This window comes from Pinus tabuliformis, chromosome 5_2 (genome assembly GCF_031772625.1).
Source record: "Pinus tabuliformis cultivar Carrire ecotype Pingquan chromosome 5_2, CPIR1, whole genome shotgun sequence".
NCBI lineage: Eukaryota > Viridiplantae > Streptophyta > Pinopsida > Pinales > Pinaceae > Pinus > Pinus tabuliformis.
The window spans coordinates 980,353,746-980,376,994 of NC_142306.1; the positions used below are offsets into that span (position 1 = coordinate 980,353,746).

General features: G+C 39.3%; 1 pseudogene; it reads right to left on the reverse strand.

The window, feature by feature from the left end:
• Nucleotides 1-334: 334 nt before the first annotated feature.
• On the reverse strand, nucleotides 335-14,335 carry LOC149162584 (cation/calcium exchanger 4 pseudogene; annotated as a pseudogene).
• Nucleotides 14,336-23,249: the final 8,914 nt, after the last annotated feature.

Genomic DNA, 23,249 nt, shown 5'->3' on the forward strand with positions numbered 1-23,249 from the left:
CTGTGTCGCGGCCAGACTTCAAGGTAGCTAAGGATTTGGATTGGGCTTCTAGAACGAAGCCATGGTCGTGTAAAGGTGCATACATCTATTGAATATTTAAAATTAATTAAATCTGCTCTGGCATTTGGATATGTGTTCCTAGTAGACCCCCGAATATTCAAATTAGATTTAATTAATTAAAAATATTTTTAATAATAAAATACCCTAAGTATCGACAGAATCACGTAGAACTCAGAATCTTATCAACAGAATCACGTAGAACTCAGAATCTTGTCAAGCGACAAGAAAGTCACAATACAAGATTCCTAGTTCTACGTGATTTTGGAGCGGAAAATCATGGAAGTGGAGCTGAAAACCGGACTTCAGGTAAGTGGAGCGACGTAACACCGTCCGAGATGGATGGTTCTTCAATGTCTTCGAGTCCGTTAGTGCTTGCCAATCGTGCCCTTGATATGGCCAAGTATTCGCTGGAGCAGTATGCTTCATTAATTTGTGTTAACGTCCACACTTGATACAGTATCGTGTCCCTGACTTCCGAGTTATTACGCCACGAAACTCCGGGATGCTCCTCGCATTTGGTAGAGTTTAGTTTGGTGGTGAGTTTGGTAACGCTACTCCACCCTGCCATAATAATTTTTAAAACTATGAATTTTTTTTATTTAATTTGTTTAAAGTTTAATAGGGATTTATTGAAATTACAAGTTTGGTATGTGAAGTCTTCATAATTAAAGTGATGTATGAGTTTTTGAGGGTGCTGAATTAATATATGTAATAAAAAACCAGTGTAAGCAATATAAATCAAGATATGGCCACAGTTTTTTCACCTCCATAAAAATAATACTTAAAGACTACTCCTAATTAGTTTACTTGAACTTGGTGAGTTTGGTTATGTTACTCCACCCACATAATTAATTTATTTGAACTAGACTCCAAAATGTTTGCCAACTATGATGGTAGAGTTATGGTAATACTACTCAATACAATGATTGCACAATAAAACCTGAACCAATCACATTAGAAATAAGTAAATTTAAATAATAATAAAATTCAATCTATAATGTTAAACATAAAAAAAGCTGCAATTATTTTTAATTAAAAACATAATATGTAACCAATGAAAACAAAAATCCAATATGTAATACTATCCCGCCAACATGTATAATAATAATTATCCCAGTAGTTTTGGTGGGAAAGTGGAAAGTAGAAAGTACGTACATATTTGAATCAAACTTGATAGGTTCGGCTTTATAAATACGTACATACATACAAGATAGGTTTGGCTTGATAAGTACGTACATATTTGAGACCCAACTTTATAAATTAGCTTTGGCGATAGGTTTGGCCATTGAGACCTAACGTTCATTTGATTTCGTTCGCGGTCACTCCATGCTAGAGATCACCCAAGTCATAATATTTTGTTCGCGGTCACTCCATGCTAGAGATTACCCAAGTCATAATATTTATAACTAGCTATCACACCGAGAGGTGTGAAGGAATGCCGAAGGAATAAAAGATTGAAGAAAATTTTATAATTTCATTCTAATGTTTTGTTTGTACAGGCAATATAAAACCTAAGATTGAAGAAAATTTTATAATTTCATTCTAATGTTTTGTTTGTACAGGCAATATAAAACCTTATTGGGTGACACCTTCTTTACTAACATCACATCCCTAAATTCTTCAAGAACTTTTGCTAGTTTGGGAAATCCAAGATAATTGAGGTTTAAAACTTTACCAGCAGCTTTGTTGAATTCTTAATAAATAAGAGATATGGGCTACCCTTTTCTTCCACGCTCTTGCCTAAGAAATTTTAGAAGCCAAGATCTAACATCTTCCAAGGAAGCTTTCTCCATGTTTGAAGGTCCATAATTTCTGATATAAAACACTCGAACATTCTGATAATCTTCTGTCTGGATTTGATGCAGATATCTTGTTGAGTGTAATTCACTAATTCCAGTTTGCCCATTAAAGCATTGATCATGTGGCATTTGGCAGGGAAGGCCAGGGTAATTCCCATGATATTCACTATACCATTTGGGATCAGTAAATGACCAATCCACTAGCATTGTAGGAATATAATCAGAAGGCCTGCAATGGCTAGTAAAAGTAGAGAATGAGGACATATTTTCAGTATAAGGGACTACACCCATAGTGTTGAAATCGACATTTTCAAAATAAGCTGGGAGTATCATGTCCCTCACGTAATAAAAATATACAAAGGAAAGTAATCAACGAGCCAATTCTACTGCTGGTTGATAAAGTTGCCTTGGTTTCTACAGTATGAAAAATTATCCAGTCAATCAGTTGGAAACTTACAGCTAGGCCAGACTCCCAAAAAGCATCAATTGAAAAAACTTGAGCCAGACTCCCAAAAAGCATCAGTGGAAAAAACTTGAGCATTTTTGGCATTGTATGCACTCAAAACAATTTCACGCAACCAGCACTATCAGACGGTCCTATTCATGTTCTGTTCTAGGGTTTTGTTTTCGTTAGGACATCAAATTGTGAGCCTTCTTTATGACAGCTCGTGTGGCCACATATAATACATGCAAAATATCTACGTTACAAAATAGTAAGCCATATTAATGGATATTCACATCATCTCTGGCTCTTGTCTACTAATCAGGTAGTAGGATATGTTACACATACTTTAGCGTTTCTCAAATTGAGTAAACAAAAACCTGAATTTGAAAATCTATAAGACTAGAGTAGTTCTGTTGCTGCTAGTCTTCGGTTTGAACAATCTAAACTTTTGGAAGATAACAAATCACTTTAAAAGAATATTGAATATCTTCACTCCCTCGGCCAACAGTTAGAATTTGATGTATAAAATTTAAAAGTGTCTGTTGTTTTCAAGATATGTATAAAAGAATGTAAATATACTGCAACATCAACCGTTAGAATTTGATGTATAAGATTTAAAAGTGTCCGTTCTTTTCGAGATAGGTATAAAAGAATGTAAATATACTGCAACATAAATATACAAAATATTGGAAAAACAGAAATTCTATTTGAAGGAAAAAAACAAAGATATATATAAAAGAATGTAAATATATAGCAACATAAATATACAAAATATTGGAAAAACTGAAATTCCATTTGAAGGAAAAAAAAAACAAAAAGAACGAGGGCAAAGGAAGAATTGAGGTTAAATATCACTATGATCATAAAAAGATAAATAGAAACCTATTCTAGTGGTAAAATGTTATTTCCTCTTGAAAAATGCTATAATAGGGACTGGGCATCATGTATTAACGTAGGGCTGCAACTACAAATTTATAGAAAAACAATGTTTCTTTCAATTTTTTTTGGTTAAATTGTTATTATGGCTCGCGGTATTCGAGATCAACCAATGATTCTTTAAAAAAAAAAGTGTTACTATGGGTCACGTGATATCTAGAGAAAATCTTGTAAGAGTTGATTAACATAAAATATATGTTACAATTTGAAATAATTTACAATATTGCAGTGGAAATTATTAATAAAAGAATATTGGGCTTTGGTAGTTTGTTGATAGAATATACTTTTTAAATTCAAATTGGAAACAAAATTGTTTGAAAATTGTGGAAGTCACTACAAAATAAGCTAGATGGTTTTAACTGCCTTGAAAGAAACAAATCTTAAATGAACTTTTTGTTTTACATAAGATTGAATGTCCAATATAAATATTATTTATTAGAATGGTGTATACATGATATCTAGAAAATATGTATACATTTATTAAAGCTTCTCTAGGTGGATAACCCTTTTAAGATGAAAATAAGAATCAAAATACTAAAAAGAGAAAAAATAAACCTCTCTAATTACTGGAGGTAGATGGACCTTGGCAAGAGTTGTACTCTCACTGCAAGAAACAAGCGTCTTACTCCAGTACCCAACATAGTGTCACTAGATTCCAATAGTTACCTAATACAAAATCAAATAGTAATTTAAGTCATAAAAGTTCATAATGTAAAGTATGTCATGATACTCTCAGCAATGGTGCATGCAACATACCTCTTCATTGACATGGATTTCGTGGTTTCCATACAACTGTAATGCCTCCTCAACATGGGTACTAGTGTATACAAGATATGCACATTACCAGCAACCTTGTTCAGCCTTTACCTACTTGTTAGAATATCATAAAATGGGATCACACATCAGACATCAAAATAATGGTGGACATAACTTACCAAGCACAAGACTCAATATTGAATATATTCATATATTTAGAGTACTAAACAACATTGTCTTCGGGAATCCATAGACGGTCTTGTCCCAATAACTGAAGGTAATTAGACGAGAAGCAGCTTTAGCGAATCTGAAAATGGCATACTTTTTGTATGTGAACTAGTTGAGCCATGTTACGATGCTTATTTTTTATTGTATTTAAGTATGTTTAGGTGATATGATTTAAAGCTTTGTTTTTTAATAGACTTGGGACCATAAATAGCTCATTTTTGGACAGAGAGGCAAATCAACAATAAAAAGAATGCCACAAGGTACTTAACAACAAAAGAAAATAATATATGAAGTCGCTTCAGCGAATCTGAAAGAGGAAGCTATTTTATATCTGGGCCTAGTTGAGCCATGTTATAAGGCCTATTTTTTGTTAGGTCCCTATAGTACTAGTGATTACCCCACTACTATTGTAGTTATATCCCTTATTAATATTGTTGTGCCCCTATTGTCCCCATATTGTTATTATTGTGCCCCATAGAATCCCTCTATTGTTATTTTTGTGCCTTTATATTATTATTGTTAGGTCGACTGGGTTATATTGTGACTCCTTAGACTCTTATATATAAAAAGGAGGTTTTGTAATTTGAATCATCAAAGAATCATTCATTTGTGTAATGTAAAGGAGGTTGCCCTGTTGAAGAGGCCGAATTCTAAGGCGATGATCTATCTTTTCTATCTTTTTGTGAGCTGGTTTCATAACATTTGGTATCAGAGCTTTGGATTCTAGGGTTTTGACTGCTCCAAATAGGTCCTCCTGGCATTTTCGTTATAACTTTTTTTTTTGCGACGTTTTAGAAGAGAAAAAAAAACTCATTTGAGACAAAATCATAGTGAACCTTGGATCTGAATTTCAAAGCTTTTCGCGCTATATTTGTGGAGATATGATTTGAGGAAGTTGGTCTTTTTGCAGACTCCTGAATTACATTTCAAACAGGTGACTTGCAGAAAATCGTCATAGCTTTCTCTCTGAGCATCGGATTGAAGTTTCGTAAGAAGGTATAGAAAGAGGACAGACTTTAGTTTCTTGTGTATATTTTTCACAGCCAAAGGTCAAAACAAGGACATGTGGAATGTCGTACAAGTTCTCTCTACTAAACTAGTCTATAATCAGGTCACTATGGGAGATTTGGCATAACTCTTCCTTGGAGAATCAAATTTAGATTAGACTGGCGACATTGGAAAGAGGACATAGAGGGCTACTGCAGGCTACAATTTCAGAACTGGATGATCAAAAATTACAGAGATACATCAGAGGCAATATCGAGCTCCTACAAAGTGAAAAAAGATGTGTAGATTTTTTTAAATTTTTGCTTAAGCTTGGTTTGAAAATTTATTTTGAAGAAATTCAAAGGGCATAGTAGAGCATTATTATGAGTAACTCATGCCCCGAGGAAAGAAAATGCAAACACCTAGTAAGCATCCTGAAAGCTCTACCATGACTCATGAAGAAGAGGAAGAAATGCTACATGATATATCAAAATTACAAGACCAAGTGCAACAAATGTCACTCTCACAAAAGCTAAGATAAATGGTGTGGAATCTAAGATAAATGGCGTGGAAGCTAAGATGAATGGCGTGGAAGCTAAGTTGGATGATTTGAAAATAGATTTGAAGACAAATTTGAAGAGAGACATGGCAGATTTGAAGACAAACATGGAAGATTTGAAGACAGATTTGATAAATTTTCTACAAGAAATACTTACAAATGGTGAAAGGGTAGTAAAGGAAACTCATGATGCGAATAAAATAAATGTTAATCGTGATTTCATAGACTCTAATGTTGGATCGAAGACCCACCATATTCCAAAAATCAATATGAGGAAGTTTGATGGCAAGGATCCCACAACATGGATATTACAGATGGAGCAATTTTTCGATCTCAATAATGTGAAAAACACACAAAAGGTACGTATTGCAACTTTATATTTGGAACCAAATCAGTTTGTATGGTATCAATGGCTTTGCTCTCGTAAACAAATTATCACTTGGGCAATTTTTACGGAAGAATTGACAGCACATTATGAGGATACAAAAAGCAACATTTTTTTTAGCCACTTGATAAGTCTCAAACAAAAGGGTTCAATAATGGAGCACATTGAAGAGTTCCAAAAATTGAACATAAGGGTAAAAAATATTCCAGAAGAGCATAAGATTGATGTGTTCATAGGAACTTTAAAGGATAATATCCAACATGATGTTCGCCTTTGGGAACCTGATTCATTAGAGAAGGCATTCAGGTTAGCAAGAAAAATGGAAAACAAAATTATGGCAACCAGGAAGCATACCACTCACAACTATAAAGATGGAAGTGTTGTTGCCCCTAGTCTTCCACAATCTATAAGGTTGACACCACAACAATTGGAAGAAAAAAGAGCAAAAGGGCTTTGTTACAGTTGTGATATCAAATACACTAAAGGTCATAAGTGTGCTGAGAAGAAATTATTCTACATAGATTGTGAAGAGGAAGAAGAAAAGGAACAAGAAAGATCAAAAGAAGAGGATATACTCCAGGAACAAAGCTTAGATAAAGAAGAAATGAATCTGACCATATCTTGTAATGCATTGGCGGGAATTACCACTCCTCAAACCATCAAGATAGAAGGACAAATCATGAAAAAAAAGGTAATAGTGTTGATTGATTGAGGAAGTACCCACAATTTTATTCATTGTAAGGTAGCAAAAGAATTGAATTGCTTCCTATATCCAGCACGAGAGTGTCACGTGATGGTTGCAAATGGAAGAACAATAAATTGCTCTGGAAAGTGCCATAATATCAAGCTATCCATGGGAGAATATGTATTGACTAGCCCAATGCTTTCCATTCCAATGGGAGGTGCTGATGTTGTACTAGGAGTCCAATGGCTACAATCCTTGGGTACAATAGCTTTTAATTTTCAAGAAATTTTCATGAAATTTTGTGTGGAAGGAAAGGAAGTTGAATTAAGGGGTATTGCAGGGAAACCGGGAAAGATAATAAGCTCTAATGATATGACAAAGCTTCTAAAAAAGGAACAAAGAGGTGTAATTGCACAATTATGTTCGCTTGATGTTTCCACATCGAAATCATCTATTTCTCCAGATCTCCAAAAAGTCTTGGACAATCATTCCAAGGTATTTGAGACTCCCAAAGGTCTCGCACCTATTCGTGAACCTGATCATGTTATTCATCTGATTCTAGTAAGTGTTCCTCCAAACATCAGGCCATACAGATATCCCTATGCCAAAAAGAGTGAAATTGAACGTATGGTTGCAGAAATGCTAGAGGCTGGTATAATTCAACCTAGTCAAAGTTATTTCTCTGCTCCAGTAGTATTGGTGCACAAGAAGGATGGATCATGGTGCATGTGTTCGGATTATAGGGAGCTCAACAAACTCGCTATTAAAGATAAGTTTCCCATTCCTGTCATTGATGAATTATTGGATGAATTGCATGGATCAATTTACTTCACCAAGTTGGATCTTCATTCAGGATATCATCAAATCAGAATGAAGACTGAAGACATTCCGAAAATAGCATTTAGAACTCATGAGGGTCATTATGAATTTTTGGTCATGCCTTTTGGCCTTACCAATGCACCTTGTACATTTCAAGTTTTGATGAATTCCATTTTCAAACCCTTCCTTATAAAATTTGTGTTAGTATTTTTTGATGATATACTAATCTACAACAAGTCTTGGAACGATCACGTTGAACATGTTGACAAGGTGCTGCAACTATTGGAGGAGAAACAATTATATGCAAAAAGATCCAAATGTTTCTTTGGAGTACAAGAGGTGGAATATCTGGGTCATATTGTATCTCATGAAGGCGTTAAGGTAGACCCTAGAAAAATTAAAGACATTACGGAATGGAAAACCCCCACATCCATAAAGCATTTGCGAGGATTTCTCGGGTTGACAGGGTATTATCGCAAGTTTGTTAAAAATTATGGGAGAATAGCAGCACCTCTAATAACATTATTGAATAAAGATGCATTTTCATGGACTCCAGAAGCAACAAAGGCCTTCGAACATCTTAAAGAGGCAATGTGCCAAGCATTGGTCTTAGCTACATTGGACTTCACAAAAACCTTTATTGTGGAATGTGATGCTTCAGGAAATGGAATTGGTGTTGTTTTAATGCAAGATGAAAGATCCATTGCTTTTGAAAGTCGTCCAATCAAGGGAAAGTTTTTACACAAAGCCATTTATGAGAAGGAAATGTTGGCAATACTACATGCACTTAAGAAATGGCGACCCTACCTAATGGGAAGACACTTCAAGGTAAAAACGAATCATGATAGCCTTAAATATTTTTTAGAACAAAGATTATCCTCTCAAGAGCAACAAAAGTGGGTTAGAAAGATGATGAGTTATGACTTTGAAATCATCTACAAAAAATGGAAGCAAAATGTGGTGGCAGATGCACTCTCAAGAAAGGATGAGGATGTGGAAGCATTGTTGTGCGCCATTTCTATTATCCAACTAGATTGGATAAACGAAGCAAGGGAGGAATGGAAGAATGATGAAGAAGTGTGGGCACTTATTCAAAAGTTACAACAAGATTCCAGTACATCTGATACATTTAGCTGGTAAAATGATTCGTTATGATACAAAGATCACTTATACCTCTGTAAGAATTCCCAACTCAAACAAAAGATTCTTATGGAATTGCACACTTCTCCCTTAGGAGGGCACTCAGGATTTTTAAAAACTTACCATAGGGTTAAGAAGGATTTTTTTGGGATGGCCTTAAATCAGATATTCAAAAGTTTGTGGATGAATGTTTGGTTTGTCAAAAAAATAAAGTTGAAATAATTAAGATCCCAAGTCTATTACAACCTTTATCCATTCCAAGCCAACATTGGGAGGAGGTTTCAATGGATTTTATCACAGGTTTACCCAAGTCTGAGGGAAAGAGTGTCATCATGGTGGTAGTTGAAAGACTTACCAAGTATGCACACTTTTGTGCATTATCACATCCATTTAAAGCCAATATAGTTTCTATTGCATTTATGGAAACAATTCAAAAGCTACATGGAAACCCAAAGATTATTGTAAGTGACATAGATCCCATTTTCACTGGAAATTTTTGGACAGAATTATTTTCTTATCTCGGTACTCAGTTAGCTCATAGCTCATCTTATCATCCTCAATCTAATGGGCAAACTAAGAAAGTAAACAAATGTTTGGAAGGATATCTTCGTTTCTTTGTATCTGATAAACAGACACAATGGGTCAAATGGTTGCCTCTAGCTGAATGGTGGTATAACACTTCCTTTCATACAACAACAAAAATGACCCCGTTTATGGCACTTTATGGATATCAGCCACCATCCATCACATCATATTTAAGAGAAAATTCTAAGGTTCAAGCAGTGGAACATCACATCGAGCATCAACAACAAGTCCTCCAACTCTTAAAGGATAACCTCGTGTTGGTGCAGAATAGAGTGAAACAACAGGCAGATCAACATCGCAGTGAAAGAAGTTTTGATGTAGGTGATTGGGTATTCCTACGGCTACAACCATATAAAAAAATATCCCTCAAGCAAGCTAAGAAGGATAATAAATTATCACCAAAGTATTACAGTCCGTACAAGGTGTTGTAAAAGATTGGTACTTTGGCATACAAATTGGAGCTTCCTACAGCTTCTTGAGTGCACCCAGTTTTCCATGTTTCATGTTTAAAGAAGGTTATAGGCGACAAGCTCCCAGTTCAAACAATATTGCTAGAACGTGATGTGGAAGGAAAAATTATATTGGAACTGGAAGCAGTCAGAGAAACAAGAACTCGACAACTACGAAATCGATCAATTTCGGAGTATCTCATCAAGTGGAAGAACTTATCCATTGAAGATTCCACATGGGAGGATGAGAATTTTATATAGAAGCATCCAGAACTACTCAAGCATTGAGGACAACACATTTTTGAAGGAAAGGGGCATGTTAGGTCCCTATAATACTAGTGATTACCCCATTACTATTGTAGTTATATCCCTTATTAATATTATTGTGCTCCTATTGTCCCCATATTGTTATTACTGTGCCCCATAGAATCCCTCTATTGTTATTTTTGTGCCTTTATATTATTGTTGTTAGGTCGGTTGGGTTATATTGTGACTCCTTAGACTCCTATATATAGAAAGGAGGTTTTGTCATTTGAATCATCAAAGAATCATTCATTTGTGTAATGTAAAGGAGGTTGCCCCCTCGAAGAGGCTGAATTCTAAGGCATTGATCTATCTTTTATATCTTTTTGTGAGCTGGTTTCATAACATTTTTGCTTGTGTTTAAGTATGTTTTAGTTGAAATGATTTAAAACTCTATTACTTGAACATTCTCAGTGCTGTAAATGGCTCTTATTTTAGACAGATGATGGTTGTTTGTTTTGGACTGTCTAAAAAATCTACCTTTTATAAGAGTAACAATTTGAAGCTAAGATTTGAAATATGTAGATGATAGAAGGCGAGGACAAGACTTGTTCAATTCCTTCAAATATAGAAGGCGGGGACAAGAGTTGCTTCAATTCCTTCAATATACCAGCTTCTATCTTACGATCAATGCAAGAGCAAAAGGGGTATGTGTTACTCAAATTACCATATTGAGGAAGCCACAATAATGCCATGGAAGTTGTAGAAAACTAGTCAAAGTATCAAGTTTTTTATTCCCTTGAATAACAAGCTACAAATGTCTAGGAGTGATACGGTCGACCTTCAAAAGCTTTGCTTGCATTTCCTGCCAATTCCAAAAACTTTGCAGTCAAATACTCCAAAATAACTGCAGAATATACAATAGCAGTTGCTCCCACTCTGACATTTCAAGATATTTGAGATTTCAGTAGGCGATGGATACGTCCCACTAGGAATTGCATCCGAAAAAATATACTCAAGTTGAGTGATTTCGAGGCCTCTCTAAGGTTGTTTCTTGATACATGGTAGTAGTGTAATGGTCATCGCCTCGTCTTGAATCCTTAGTTAAAGGCTGTTGCTGAATCCTCTCCAAGAACATAAAAGAAAAATCTCTGGTAAAACCAAATCACCTTGCGTTCAAATCACACCCATGAGAAAATTTCCACGACGAAGCTGATAATGAAGAGTAAAACTCCATATTTGACAGAGAAATATCATGTTGGGTGAGAGAAAGAAATCTGAGAAGTGGAATTTCCAATATGGACATTCTGAGTGGCGAAGAGAAAAATATTGATATCGACCAATCTTCCGGCCATTAGCGTCCAGGTTGAGAGTACTCGCAGCCGTAAGCACACCAAACCGCCTGAGAAACAAAGAAAATGATTAGGGCATGCTTTCTTGAAGTGAAATTATCAATCTGATGATTGGACATGTCTAAGGTTAATACAAACCTGAAATCGAGAGAAGCCCAAAAGCACTACTCAATCTCAAAAGAAGGAATGATGAATATAAAGTTAAAAGGCCAATTCCCAGCAACTTTCCTAGGCACATATCATTCATGGGAAAAACCACCAATGCCCACAGAAGCCCCGTGACAAGAAATTTGAGCGTGTAAAACAAACTAGTATCTTTTGTAACAATATAAATACCAGGTCGCATGGACCAGGATCCCAACAACAAAGGCACTGTCAGTCCAACAAGTGTATTAAACATAGGTCCTGCATAGGTCTTGAAATTGCAATCTGAACCCCATCTCCTCCTTTTAATGCTAAAGCAACATTTGACATCTAATCACCCATTGAATTCCCCCCGGCCAGCACTGTCAAGCCCAAGATTGACGGATTTATCTCAAAAATTACACCAAAGGAAACCAACAAAGCCACCAACTCATTTGCAATAATGTAAAACCACACTATACTTATTATGAAACCTCCAAAAACCCAAGGAAACAATAATTTCCATGGAGATACTCATTACGAAACCTCCAACAACCCAAGGAAACAAGAATGTTTGTGGAGGGTGTTATCTTGGCTGTAAAATATCAAATTGGTAGCGATCCTGAGGAGGCACATGTAGCAGCGACCATTTAACTCTTATCGTTTTCGAATTTAAAACAGTGGCAGGGTTTTGGTGTGAGGTTTTTAATGCATTTTATGTTTTTCGGCCTGCCCTTCGTACTGGCCTCGGGTTTGCAAACACGGTCTATCACACTTGCCAAGGGTATTCAGAATTCATTCTTGCATTGTTGTGGTCTAGTTCGGCTCTATGGGTGCTCGGTGCTTTCGCCTAGTTCTTGTGATGGTTGGTAAGCGTTGTGCCTTGCTTGTCTCGTATGGTGGCTTGTTAGTGTTGTGCCTTGCTTGTTCCCTGTGGTGGTTTGTTGGCGCTGTGCCTTTGCTTACTCCCTGTGGTGGTTTACTTCGCTGGTTCTTGGAGGGTTTCAGGTCGATTTCCCACCTGCAAGTCGATTTATCTCTGTCACCCGGCTCATACTTTGTCTCTGCTCTGTTTTGCGATGATTGTTTTCTTGATGTTGGGTCTGGTGATGATTTGGCTCTGCAAACATAGGTTCTCGCCTTGCTACTGCACTGGACGGCTCAGTGAACTCGTTCTCAGGTAATTTTCTTGTTCTGGTTTCATTTCCTTCTTTCGTTTTTAAGTTTCTAACCTTCTGGCTCCTTGGTGAATAGGCAAAACTCTCTCATGGCATTTCTGTTGGGAGAAACCCTCTGTTGCGAGTCTCGGCTCTCGTCTTCTGTTGTAGAATCAAACCTTCTCCAAGTAAATCCTCGCTCCTTTTTGGTTAATCTATTTCACTGTATTGTTGGTCTCATGGCCCTACTTGACTGCTGCCCCATTTTGTGGTGGTGTGCAGATCATTCCAGGGGAACGCTGCTCCACGACCTCGTCCTTGGGAGTTTTCGCAGGCTTAGGGAAAACCTGGGTAGGGTATAAACCTTGGGGTTTCGCTTCCTCCACGTATGTATGTGGTTTCAGGGGTTTTCATGCCCTTGCTGTTTGACTAGTATTAGTATAGTTTAAGGGGTTTTCATGCCCTCGCTGTTTGACTAGTATTTGCTTGTGAGTTGTAATTTTCGGTTTGCATGGGTTTCAGAACCCTCCACGGTTTTTGGGTTGTATAATTTGTACCATGAACTGTTAAATTTGGAAATGAAATGAATGCATAGTTATTCTTAAACGCTGAATATAAAAGTACCTCGTTTTTTTGTTGAGGAAGGAAAAAAATGTATTGTCTATGCTGGTTTTGCCTTTGTCTGGTTCCTGGTCTGAGATGCCTTCTGTCACAAGTTTCTTGTCGATTCCATTCAGCTTCTTAATGAGCTATTTCACTGTCTTGCTTTCAATACAATGTCTAAAATATTTATGCACAAGGAAATAAAAAAATTGTCCTACTTCCTTAATGACAGGTTCTAGATTCATTTGCTTTTATATAGATTCAAGACAATTGTAAATTACAAATTCTTAGCTCTCTCTTCTCTCTGGATGGCAGCCCCTCCATCAGGCTCTAGTTTTTCTTTTTCAATGCATTACTAGCAGTTTCTTTACAGTTGAGGAACTGTTCCTCAGTTACCTTTTAGTTATCTAACAATTTCTTTAAACATGCTCCTAACTAATCTTATCTTGACTTGCTTGCCTAATTTTTAAAGAACAATGGCTGAGTCAGCCTTAATTTAAATATAAAAAAATAAAACAGAAACTCAAAATGTTTTTCTTTCTTTCCAGCAAAATAATAAAATAAAAACACTTCCCAGCTGTCGCCTTTTTCAGTCGGATGCTCCTGCATCAGGCTCCCGGGGTAAATTAAACTCATGGCTCATGTCCATGAGCTCTTCAATAGAATACCCGACGCTTTGAATCTAGCCAGCATCTAACCAAGAATTATCTTCAATAGGATGACCCTTCCACTTGACTAGGTACCCCAAATTTTCTTTCCTTCGAGTCCGTCTGGCCACCTGGGTGTCTAGGATCTATTCGATCTCTAAAGGCTTTGCTAGGGGCATTTGTTTAATCCACGAGTCGTTCTCATTTTGGGTGTCCCGTGTTTGTCTTTCTGAACTATCTTCTTCAATCGCTGCAATGTAGGGGTACAGATCTGCCACATTAAAAATGGGTGAAATTCCTATACCTGGGGGTAACTGTAATTCATAAGCGTTGCAGAAAACTTCCGAATAATCCTGCAAGGCCCAATTTTCTTCCATTTTAACTTGTTGTATTTGCCTTTAGGAAACCGCTCCTTGCGTAGGTGTGCTAATATCAGGTCTCCTACATTGAATTGTACCTCCTGCCTTTTCAAATTTGCTTTCTATTTGTATCTTTGGCTGCTATCTTGTAATTTTAATTTCACTTGATCATGAAAATCACTAATTGCCTTTGCAAAATCTTCACCATCAGCACTCCTACGCTCCAACTGACCCAAATCCCAAAACTCATGTACTCCACATGGGTGCATTCCGTATAGGATCTGGAAAGGACTATTGCCCATGCTTCTGTTGGGTGAATCGTTATAAACAAATTCCACTTGTGCAAGCACACAATCCCACTGTCGAGAATTTTCTCCAACCAAACTCCTTAATAGATTTCCTAGTGTTAGGGTCCCACCCTAACCCCCTTATTTATGTCATGGGATCACGTCATAGTCAAGAGTCAATAAAGCCCATATTAATATTTGTAAGTGGTTAACCCGCAATTAATGACGGGACCACAGTTCGTTGCAAATGGGCGGTAGTATTAGATAGATGGTAAATGGGCGGTAGTATTAGATAGATGGTATTAATAAAACCCACGATATTGGCTCGTGGTATTGCATGTGTGAGTCATATATAAAGGATAGAGACTCCCTGCGAGGAGCATTGTGTCTTGTTTTGTAATCGAGCTCTGCTCTATTGGAGGTTGCCCCCTCGAAGAGGCCTGTGAACATTTCTCTCTGAATAATAAAATCATTGCTATTCTGTGCTCTGGGTATATTTTCTTCGCATATTCTGTGTTCTCGGTATCTCTTCTTCGCAAATTCTATGTTTGGGTATTGCTTTGCAGGTTAAGAGCATAACAAGTGGTATCAGAGCACTTTCCAGGGCTTGGTGGGATCTCCAAATTTTAGCAAATTTTTTTTTAGGCTAGAGACGTGTTTCGGCGTCTTTAAACCACGGGATCTGTCGTTAAGCGCATAAACTTGCGGATTTGGGGAGGCATGCACGCAGGAAATACAAGAGGTGGTCACGTCTGTTGGACTCCCTTGTAACCCCTGTGGGTACCCCTTCGAGTAGTAGCGCATTAGACAAAACCGCGCACGGACTGTCTTCCACGTACCCTCTGGGTATATAGGAAGCCCCCTAGCTCCCTTGAAACCTCGCCATAGATAAACCTTCGGCCGTCTTGTGGCTACAGTACACCGAGAACAGCACTCGGAGAGATTACTCGCCCGTACGATAGGGTAGTCGGGTTGTACGGCTAAGGGTACGGTCGATCCTCCTTAGTTAGAGCCCTGAAACATTGGGCCGAGTACTACTGTCAGACCCTTATGTATATTGCGATCTGTAGCACCTGACACTCCCCAAGACCATAGTTCCCTTTCTATCGGGGGATCACACATCACCTATTCCAGATCAGCAGCAGCAGTTGTTCCACCATTCAGATCTCTCAGATCCACCAGATCGGATATTCCAGATCAGCAGCAGCAGTTGTTCCACCATTTAGATCTCTCAGATCCACCAGATCGGATATTCCAGATCAGCAGCAGCACCAGATCGGAGTAGTTGTGAAGGGTTCCTGTACCTGGATATAATTTTCGCAGGACTTTTGGCGGCATTGACATTTTGAGGATTTGGCGACTGCAGTATTGATCAGGAAGGAGTAAAACTCCGTTAGGAGTTTTCCAAAAAAAAAAAAAAAAAAGAGTCTGAGACCTTCCGGGACGCTTATTGGTGACCTAGCCCATCAGTATCAGGACGACGAGCTGAGCAAGGTGGTACCATTCAATTTCTTAGTAAAAATTTTTCGGCGGTCCCAATTTTTCATCAGGTTGGTGTATGGTAGAAACTCGTGCCCAAGCGATGGCCAATGAAAGGATCGACAAAATTGAAAACCATATGCAGTCCCTCCAAACTGCGATGAACAAGATCGAACATGAGCTTCAAGGAATGAGTAACTTCATACAACTTGAGCTTAAAGGAATGAGTAACCAGATACAGCAGGCACTCCCAAAAGGCAAGGAGCCAGCCCACGAGGAGGAGTATAATGGCCATGACTACCATGAGGGTGAGTCTAGCCACTCTCCTCACGTTTGGCACTCCCGTCCACCACCCAGTCAGCGTCCTCCTAAGTTGGATATGCAGAAATTCGACGGTTCTCACACGTCAGCATGGCTAGCACAAATGGAGCAGTATTTCCAACTGAATCATATCACAGATGAGGGGACTAAGCTTATGGTGGGCACCATGTACTTGGACAATGAAAGATGGCAATGGAAGGAATGGCATCAATGTTGCAATGGACATTTTCAGAATTGGGCCCAATTTGCCAAAACTCTTCGTAGTCGCTTTGAACAGGAAGACTCTTTTTTGGGGCGTCTCACTAAGCTTCGACAGACGGGTACAGTGGAGGAATATATGACTGCTTTTGAAGCTTTAGCCTTCCGCACTAAGGGTCTCACAGATGAGTTCTACATGGAATGCTTTATCAGCGGTCTTAAAGAAGCCATCAAAGCTCAGGTTCTACTCCACCACCCTCCCACATGGACCGAGGCTTGCCAGGTAGCCCGTAAGGTGGAACGTGCATTAACAGCCCAATCCAGCCGCCCCAACTTCCCCGCTAAAGGTCGTCCCTCACAGGCTCCCAATATGAGCAAACACTTAAGATTCAAAAGGTGTCACCTGCGGAAATGGCCGAAAGAAGGAAGCAAGGACTATGTTACTACTGTGATGAAAAATATTCCCCGGGTCATAAATGCAAAGAGCACAAGTTTTTTCAAATAGATGCCACTGACTACAGCTCCACCGAGGAAGATCCACCACTTGAGGAACCAGAGGCGATCGAAGAAGATAACCAACAGGAGATGGTATCTGATGAACCAATTATTTCGCTACATGCATTAGCAGGAATTTCTTCCCCTCAAACTCTCAAAATCAGGGGTTTTCTTAAACATCGCCCAGTAGTAGTCTTGATTGATAGTGGAAGTACCCATAATTTCACCCACCAAAAGATCGCTGAAGCAGCACATTGTTTTTTCCGGGCAGTTTCTAACTTCCAAGTCCAGATTGCAGATGGGGGCACAATGAAATGTGAAGGTCGCTGTGAAAATGTCAAAATTAAAATGGGGGATTATCAATTGAAAACCCACATGTTTGCAATACACATGGGGGGTTGCGACATTGTCCTCGGTGCGGAATGGCTCCGCACTCTTGGACCAATCACAATGGATTTCCAGGATTTATATATGAGTTTTAAGCAGAAAACTCCACACATACCCTCCGTGGACTACAGGCAAGAGCCCCCTCTATCATAAGCTCGCATAGGATGGAAAAATTGTTAAAAAAGGGCCATCATGGAGTGGTAGCTCAATTTAATGCCATCCAGGTAGTAGACACCATGTCTCCGCCAATTCATCCTGAGATGCAACAGATTTTAAATAAACATCGGACGGTCTTTGACAAACCTCATGAACTTCCACCCTCGCGAGGGGAACATGATCATAGCATCACATTGGTTCCAGGGGCCCAACCCCCAAATGTGCGGCCATACAGATATCCGTTCACCCAAAATAATGAAATAGAAAAAATCATCAAGGAATTGTTGGAAGCAGGTGTCATTCGTCCCAACATTAGCCCTTATTCATCTCCAGTCGTCATGGTCCTCAAGAAAGATGGGGAGTGGCGGATGTGTCCAGACTTCAGGGCCCTCAATAAGTTAACAGTCAAAGATAAATTTCCCATCCCAGTGGTTGACGATTTGCTGGACGAACTCAATGGGGCTCAATTCTTCACTAAGTTGGATCTTCGCTCAGGCTACCACCAAATTCGCATGAAGGAAGTCGACATTCCCAAGACAAATTTCAGAACTCATGAAGGCCATTATGAGTTCCTGGTCATGCCATTTGGTCTCTGTAATGCCCCCTCTACTTTTCAGAGCCTTATGAATCACCTCCTCAAACCATATCTCAGAAAATTTGTCCTGGTCTTCTTCGATGACATCCTCATCTATAGTGGCACTTGGGCGACACATCTTCAGCATGTAGATCTCCTCTTGCAACTGCTCCGCACGCATAAATTATTTGTCAAGCTGTCTAAGTGTGCGTTTGGCATGGAAGAAGTTGAGTATTTAGGCCACATTGTGGGGCGTGAAGGTGTCAAGGTGGACCCAAAAAAGATCCAAGAAATGCAAGAATGGCCTCAACCTAAGACCTTGAAAAGCTTGAGAGGATTTTTGGGTCTCACAGGCTATTATCGAAAATTTGTCCGCAACTATGGCCGCATAGCGAAGCCCCTAATGCAACTGCTAAAGAAAAATTTCTTCTTCTGGAACGAAGAAGCACAACAGGCATTTACCGCTCTCAAAACCGCCATGTGTTCCACTCCGGTCTTAGCACTACCGGACTTCACCAAATCATTTGTCATTGAATCTGATGCTTCGGGAACAGGTATTGGAGCAGTCTTAATGCAGGAAGGGTGACCATTGGCCTTCACCAGCCAACAACTAAGTGGGAAGAACTTGGGCCAATCTACCTATGAGAAGGAAATGATGGCCATCTTACATGCAGTCGAGACCTGGCGACCCTACTTGTTGGGGCGACGTTTCCAAATCCGCACAGATCATCACAGTCTTAAATATTTTTTGGAGCAACGCCTATCTTCCCCACAACAAAATAAATGGTTAGCCAAAATGTTGGGATATGATTATGAGATCATTTACAAGAAAGGGAAAGACAACAGGGTAGTAGATGCATTGTCGCGCCAATTTGAGGAGGAAAGTACTCTGCTCGCAATATCCCTCCCCATTCCAGACTGGATTGAAGAGGCTCGCAGAGAATGGTTTTCACATCCCGGGCTCTCCCAACTCATTTCTCAATTGCAGGCAGATCCTAATTCCAGCAAGGGCTACTCGTGGCAGAATGATATTCTTCGCTACAAGGACAGAGTCATAATATCACCAACATCCACCCTCAAAAGTCGCATTTTGGCAGAATTGCACTCATCTCCCATTGCAGGACATTCGGGCTTTCAGAAGACATATGCTCGCACCAGAAGATCATTTTTTTGGGCCGGCATGAAACAGGACATCCTTACTTTCGTAGCAGAATGTGACGTCTGTCAACGCCACAAAGGGGAAACCGTCAACACACCAGGCACATTACAACCATTGCCCATTCCGGCGTCAATTTGGACGGAGGTCTCCATGGATTTCATTACAGGTCTTCCAAAGTCTGGGAACAAATCAGTCATCATGGTGGTTGTGGACCGACTGTCGAAGTATGCTCATTTCTGCGCCCTACCCCAACCATTCACACCCACTTTGGTTGCTCAAACTTTCATGGATCAGATCTTCAAATTGCATGGCATGCCCACTTCTATTGTGTCCGACCGCGACCCAATCTTCACCAGTAATTTTTGGCAGGAGCTCTTCAGAATACAAGGCACTCAACTCAAACTCAGTACTTCATATCATCCGCAAACAGATGGTCAAACCGAAGCCGTCAACAAATGTCTAGAAACCTACCTTAGGTGCTTCACTTCAAAAAAACAACACCTTTGGGTACAGTGGTTACCTCTGGCGGAATAGTGGTATAACACCAACTATCATGCCACCACCAAAATGACTCCCTATGAAGCCGTCTATGGACAACTTCCGCCTTCCCCTACTTCTTATCTCACGGGGTGCTCCAAAGTACAAGCCGTGGATCAAATCCTACAACACCGTGCAACCATGCTTGCCCACTTGCGTGAGAATCTTCATCAAGCTCAGAACTGTATGAAGCAACAGGCTGACCAACATCGCTCAGAGCGCCAATTTCAAGAAGGGGATCAAGTCTTTTTGAGGCTGCAACCATATAAGAAAACATCACTCAAAGACAAGGGCTGTCAAAAGCTCTCTCCAAAATTCTACGGACCATATCAAGTACTTCAGCGCATTGGAGAAGTGGCTTACAAGTTGGCTTTGCCACCTACAGCAAAAATCCACCCAGTTTTCCATGTATCGTGCCTCAAGAAAGTGATTGGGAACAATTGCCGAGTTCAAACCAGTCTACCTGAATTGGACGAAGAAGGGTCAATCTGGCTTCAACCTGAACAGGTTCTAGACACACGAGACAAGCACCTGCGCGGCCGCATGATTAAGGAGGTCCTCGTCAAATGGAAAGACACCTCGCCGGAAGATGCAACTTGGGAACCAGCCACTATTCTTCAGCAGTTTCCGCAGCTTCAGCCTTGAGGACAAGGCTAGTCTTAAGGGGGAGGGCATGTTAGGGTCCCACCCTAACCCCCTTATTTATGTCATGGGATCACGTCATAGTCAAGAGTCAATAAAGCCCATATTAATATTTGTAAGTGGTTAACCCGCAATTAATGACGGGACCACAGTTGGGCGGTAGTATTAGATAGATGGTAAATGGGCGGTAGTATTAGATAGATGGTATTAATAAAACCCACGATATTGGCTCGTGGTATTGCATGTGTGAGTCATATATAAAGGATAGAGACTCCCTGCGAGGAGCATTGTGTCTTGTTTTGTAATCGAGCTCTGCTCTATTGGAGGTTGCCCCCTCGAAGAGGCCTGTGAACATTTCTCTCTGAATAATAAAATCATTGCTATTCTGTGCTCTGGGTATATTTTCTTCGCATATTCTGTGTTCTCGGTATCTCTTCTTCGCAAATTCTATGTTTGGGTATTGCTTTGCAGGTTAAGAGCATAACACCTAGACTTTGGTTCACCACTTCGGTTTGGCCGTCGGTCTGCGGATGATAAGCTGAGCTGAAGTTAAGTTTGGTGTCTAATTTTTTCCATAAGGTCTGCCAAAAATGTCCTGTAAACTTAATGTCTCGGTCCAAAATAATAGGCTTCGGCAAGCCATGTAATTTGACTATCTCTGTGAAGAACAAATGTGCTACATGTGTGGCATCACTGGTTTTCATGCACAGAATGAAATGTGCCATTTTGGTGAAAAGATCCACCGCCACCATGATGGAATCAAATCCCCATTGTGTCTTCGGCAGACCTAAGACAAAGTCTAAAATGACTAAGTCCCATGGTCTGTTCAGAATAGGTAAGGGCATATACAACCCTCTGTTCTGGCTGTGTCCCTTTGCAAGCTGACACACTCTGCATCTAGTCACAAACCTTTGTACATCTCTACGCATCTTCGGCCAATAGTAAAAGTGGCTCAACTGGTCCAAGGTCTTGTCTATGCCAAAATGCCCAGCTAAACCTCCATTATGCTTTTCTTGTATTAAGTTCTCTCTCATAGAACATTCTGGAATACACAACTGCCCTTCTTTGAACAACAACCCTTCCTGCATATTATAGTCCAGCCATGAACTGTTATCTCTCAACAATGGATTTTGGCAAGCTTCATAGGCTTCCTTAAAATATGCATCTATTTCATACAAGTCTTTATGATGTTCGAATCCTAATACTTGTATCATACTTTCCTGTAGGATCAAATTCCTCCTGCTTAATGCATCTGCCACTTTGTTGGCTTTACCGCTGATGTGTTTCAACATAAATGTAAAACTCTATAGGTACGCCACCCACTTCACATGTTTGTGGTTCAACTTATGTTGCTGCATAATATACTGTAACGCAGAATTGTCTGAAAATAAGACAAATTCATTGGCCAATAGATAATGTCTCCAATGCTTTAGCGGTTGAACCACTACATAAAATTCCTTGTCATAAGACGTGTACTTCTGCCTACTTTCATTTAGTTTCTCACTAAAGTAGGCTACTGGCTTGTCTTCTTGGCTGAGTACTGCACCAATGGCTGTTCCACTGGCATCACAACGAACTTGAAAAAGTTTGTTAAAGTCCGGTAATCTCAAAATTGGTTTTTCAGTAATCTTTCTTTTGAGCAGCTGAAAACTCTTCTTTGCCGTTTCTGTCCAATGAAAAGGCTGATTTGCCTTCTTAATGGTGTCCACCATGGGTGGACAAATCCCACTGAAATTTTTAATAAATTGCCGATAAAAAATCGCCAATCCATGAAAACTCCGTACCTCAAACAAACTTTTGGGAGACGGCCAGCTAACTACGGCTGCAACCTTTTCTAGATCCATTTTTAGTTCATTCTCAGAAATCACAAATCCCAAATAAATTAACTCTTTCTTGAAAAAAGAACATTTCTTCAGATTTATCAATAACCTATTTTGCTGCAATTTTTCCAATGCATACCTCACATGTCAAAAATGCTCTTCCTTCGTCTTGCTGAATATAAGTATATCATCCAGATATACAATCACAAATTTACCAATGAATTCCTTCAGCATCTCGTTCATCAAATGCATGAATGTGCTGGGGGCATTGCTCAATCCAAATGGCATAACCAGCCATTCATATAAGCCTTCATTAGTCTTGAAAGTTGTCTTCCACTCATCACCTTCTCGAATCCTGATTTGGTGGTACTCGCTGTTAGGTAAACTTGACTCAGGATAGAGTCAAAGTTGACCAGGTTAAACAGTGATGGTTTTGGGGCACATGGTATTGTGCACCCATAGTATTCTGCCCGTGGCATTATATGTAATGGAGCTTATAGAAGGCTGGAAGGACTTCATTGTAATGCAAGACCTGGAGATGAGCGGTGAAGGCTCACTTGGTCGGATTGGCCAGGGTTTTGGCCAATACTAATGAGACCTTATTAGGTTGTGGTTTTCCCTGGATTTGGGGTTTTCTCGGATAAACATTTGTGTTTATGTGTTTATGGTTGTTGCTGGTTATTTTTATATTTATTCCTCTCAGTAATTATTTATGTTATGCAGTAAATTTCTTAACAACTGGTATCAGAGCCAGATATTGGCTTCAAATGGATTCTTTGATGCTAGGGGTTTATAGTGCCTGATGAGATCAATGCAGCCTTTTTTACAAATCTGGGTCTTAAAATAATGGTGGAACAATTGTATGTGGAAGAACCTC